Source organism: Gavialis gangeticus, unplaced genomic scaffold, assembly GCF_001723915.1.
Source record: "Gavialis gangeticus isolate Ggan-Ray unplaced genomic scaffold, GavGan_comp1, whole genome shotgun sequence".
NCBI lineage: Eukaryota > Metazoa > Chordata > Crocodylia > Gavialidae > Gavialis > Gavialis gangeticus.
Genome location: NW_017729025.1, coordinates 150282126 through 150287072, shown reverse-complemented (window position 1 = coordinate 150287072; position 4947 = coordinate 150282126).

Genomic DNA, 4947 nt, shown 5'->3' with positions numbered 1-4947 from the left:
GCATTTAAATATACATCATAGAACACTAACAGTATAATATGTTTCATAGGTTTATGTCTTCAATAAGGCTGACAAAAATCTCAGTAACTTTTGTTGTTTTCATGCAACTTTTATAGCATGATTTGAGGTTTATGGGGGTTATACCAAGCTGGTGGAAATCAGGCAGCTCTGATCTGGCTGCATATATGGAAATGCAGCTTCATGTCTAATGACACTAAAGATATGTCTACAGTCACAGCAGTGACTGGAGTGTAGTGTAGAGCAGCATTTTCCAAACTGTGCGGTGTGCCTCCTGGGGGGTACAAAAGGTTCCTAGGGAAGGATGAGTGCACCTCCTATTTCAAGCACTTTCACACTCCCTGTACATCAGCTGCTGTTACCACTGCTTCTCTTACACCTTCCATTTCAGCTTCCATCGCCACTACCCCGATGTCAATTCCCTTCACCAGTGATCACCAACAATTTTTCTACTAGTGCCTGAAGACAGCAATGGGAATTGGTGGCAGTTGGTGGTGAGGGAAGTGGAAAACGATGAAGCAAGAATGAGTGGTAAGGGAAATGGCAGCAGATGAAGTACAGGAAGCACTTTGCTACGGTGAGGCATAAACTACAAGGTTTGGTAAAAGGTTGGAAACCTTAAATTGACTAGCTCAAGCCCATGTAGAAATTTATCTGCAGCAGCCCAGAACTCAGCAGAAGCTAATCTGCTCTGCCTCTCAGGTAGGTTGTGCAGCTTATGCTAGGCTCCATGCTAAAACATCAGACTGCTACTGGTACACAAATTAGCTAGTTTAAAACTAACCCTAGCCCTCACTGCCTTGTAGGTACTCCTTGGCTGGAGGAAGGCTAAGGGACATCAACCTCACAGAATCACACCCTGACTGACGCAGTAGGCAGTAAGCAGCAGTTCTTATCTATTATTCTCTGGCAGAAGCTACAGCTATTGAGGCCATAAATGTCTGGACTCAGTTTGGCCTTTGGATTCTGTCTCAATGGTCTAAGGGCGGGGCGGGGGGAAGCGGTGGTAGGTCTTGGGCAGCCTTCATTCCTAGGCATACGTGTTGAAGGTCTTGGTGTGATCTTTGCAGGACTCCATACAGCAGATTCATTGGGCACCTAACTAGACCTCTTACATGTACACCATGACCCAGAGAATAAATTGTTGCCTACTACAGTGTTTCAACTAGATTGCAGTTACTGTTGTGACTCATGTAAACTTGTCCTTAGATAATTGGCGATCACTTGGAATATTAAGATTCTTAGAATACAAATCAGAGCCCTATCTTCTGTTGCTTTATACATCTTCTGTGAAATGCTGAGAGACCTAAAGATTTGGGAATGACTGTCTTAATTCTACTATTTGTCTAACTAGGAATTTGTAAAATTCTTATCAAGTTGTTACTAAAGAAAACTGGTAAGCAAACCAACCACTATGTGATCTATGTGATTAAAGTTAACCCTCGCTAATTTTTCTGGTCATTATTACATTGAATCTATCCATTGTGGGAAGATAAGGAACTATGTTTTCCTATGAGGAGGCTGCATAATTTGAAGATCTTAATAATTTGAAAATAGCACCACTCATTCTGCATTTTCTTGGTTTTCAGTTGTGTGTGTGTGTGTGTGTGTGTGTGTGTGTGTGGGCGTGCGCGGCATTTGAATGATAAAATGTAGTTCTGCTTGGAATTTCCAGTGGAATGAGATAATTTACTGGAAAAAATTCCATTAGAAACAAATTGGATATTGATTTCCACTTGAATGTCATTATTTATTGGAAACAAAGCATTTTGCAAAAAAAAGTTCCAATCTCATCAAAAATTCATTTTGCAAGAACTGCTGAAAAAATGTGTCCCTATGGTTGAAACCTGTCATTTCAATAATTTGGGAATTGGAATATTTTGATTTTACCATTTTTAATTTTGTTTTCTTTCTCCCAATTTTAAATGTTTTTATAGTCTATAATATAACTGAATAATAGTTGAAATTAGAATGACATTTTTCAATTTCCTCAAAATGCAATATTTTGATTCATTGTAAGCAAATTTTCATAATTTTTTGTAGGAAATTTCATTTTTTGTTATATAACAGGGTAACATATGTAAATGTGTTCATCTGCATGTATGAATTTAAAGTTACTTTCTGTTGAATCTGCTAATGGTAACGAATACACAGCTTTACTTTATGTTTACGATATATTCTGTGCTTACCAGTCTGGCAGTACTCTTTCTCACATTTGTGGTTGGAGTCATTTACTTAAGAACGCTTTGGACAAATATAACATACAGGGCTTCATAACCCCTACAAATTTTAAGAGCCCCACCTAAAATTTTGGCTGTCTGTCAGGGGGAGCAATAAGAGGGCATGGGAAGAAGAATGTAGGGAGGCATAAAGTGTAGAAGAACTATGGAGTGTAGGCATGAGGACATAGTCACACATCCACTAGCCTTGGTTTATCCCTGTCTCCCTCCTAAATCCTCCACCAGTTGCACAGGATGTCAGCTCCAAGCATCCCCTTCTTTCATCCCCCGTTTGCATCCTGTTCCAGCAGAACTGCAATGTTTCATGCTACGTTTGGGCCTTCTGCATCCCTGAGATGGAAAAGAAATAAATTTATAATGTAATTACCAGATTACCTCCAGCTGCAACAATAGAAACAAGGGCTTTTACATCTACCATCAATTGTGAAAGAGATAGTACAGTGAAAAAGGGAATACGAAACCTTATTAGTCCAGTTTCTCTGGTGCTTATTGTATTTATCAGAAGCTGTCAGCATTTATCTGGTGTTTACTCGAAGCATTTGTAGACACACCAAATGACAAAGGAAACTCTGGTTTAGAAATAACAATTATCTGTTTTACTTTTCAGCTCTCTCTTTAGGTGACTGAATTTTGACTGGTAACCAAAGATGGTTTTGTGGCTTTGAGACTTATCAGAAATTATAGAAATGTATGTGCACACTTGCTTGCAGCTTCTCCAAAGCCAACTTTATTTTACAGCAAACACAACTGTTCAGGAGCTAAGAGCCAACACTTAAGCAAACTGATAACTCATTTACGTGAGCAGTAACACATTTGACCTAACATACTTGTTGATAGTCACCAGGGCAGGGCAGGATTTAGATTAGATTCTTAGGTTTCATTATGGTTCCATGTATGGGATTTTGTGGCACTTATTTGGTTTAGTGATGCTATAACAAACCAAGGCACCTCTTGATTAGCCAGAGATATAGAAGATCCCTTGCTCACATGTTCTGAATGGTTTCATTGAACTGAGTTATTGCCAAGGCCTGTAGGTGTTGAACATACCAGATGATTGCTGTTCTTGCCTTCATACCACTTGGCTTTAGCCAGTTGCTGTGTTAGTAGGAGAGAGGATCAATGAGGCCAGTGCTACCAATGTTCTTCAAATTATTTCACCCCAGTCAGAGAATTAGGGATAAGACTTCCTCACATTTTAACCTTAAAGTCAGTTATCTGTTATTGCCCCACTAACTCTATTGACCTTTCCATTGCTTCACTCTGAATCCATCAAGCTTTCTACTCACTTCCAGCCCAAATGTGACCCTCCTTCCAGTCTTGCTCTCAGCCTGTAACTTCTTGACTCAACAAGTTCTGCCTCACAGAGCTCTGCCACCTGGCAGCTGTAAACACAGAAGCAGCATTAGTGATGACAAAGAAGCCCATGGTCCTTGGGAGAAGACTGGTCAGCCTTTCCACTCTGGTGGTAGGCTGTTCTGCTAGGAAATGTGTGGCTCTTGAGGAGTGAGCAAGTATCCCTTGACTTCTGGAAGCCTGAGGGAATAAGTCTGCTTTGACTCGAATGTGGGGAAGAACAGTTGCTCTCAACCACCAGGAGTACTTCACATTCTGTGTTATGCCAAATGCCACTGACAGGGAAAGAGAGGCAATCTGCAGTAGCTACAGGCCTCCTGCTCATTTTAGCAGCTAGAAAGCTTAGTGGCTTCTACTCCACCTTGTATACTGCTGGAATACATGGTGAGCAGGTGAATATGGGACTGTCTGGGTAAAGGGACTAGCACTTATTGCCCATGCCTGTGCTTCCAGCTCCTGGAATCTGAGCTGGAAAGAAGTTGCTAGCTCTTGTGGTTTGCAAAGAAAACTTAAGCCACTGAAAACTTACAATGCCAGAAGTGGTGTCCATAAACAAGCTACAAGAGGCAACATAACAATGCAAGCACCTACTCTGGACACTTTTAAGAAATGTTTGGATGCTTATCTTTCTGGGATCCCTTGACTCTAGCTGACTTCCTGCCCTTGGGGCGGGGGGCTGGACTTAATGGTCTTCCAAGGTCCCTTCCAGCCCTAATGTCTATGAGATCTATGAAATGTTCATATGGTGCTGCTTGGGAGTCAGCATGTAGATGTGCTAATTAGCACAGATTCCTAGGTCCAAATTAACTCACTCTGACCCTTTTTGTAGAAACTATTTGATTCAGTTCCTGAGTGCATACAGTGGCACTGGTGAGGGGCACAAGAAGAGAGCTGCCCTACAGTAGCTGCTAGAGTTGCAGCAATGGTTAAAGCAATAATAGTGGTCCAGAGATTTAACAAGGAAAATCAGACTTTGCAGTGTGGGATAAGTGGCAAAGCAATTGTTTCCCATTTTCCCTCCAAATGTAACCAACTGGTGTCCATGATTACCACATCACTGATGAAACAATAGCCCAGGGATTTGGGGGACAGTAAGTAAAATTTTTCTCTTGGATGCCTTCAGTGAACTCTCACTTTACATGGAAAAATGTAAGTGTGCATGGAGTCAGATTTGTGCTCTTGTTTGCTTGAGCTACAAGTAGGTTTCTGTTGTTTTGGCCAATATGCCTTTCTTGGAGTTACAGAATTAAACACACCATTCAGTGCACTTGTTCCTTTATATACATATATAATCAATTAAGAGATTATCAGAATAATCTCAGCAATACAGAAGTCA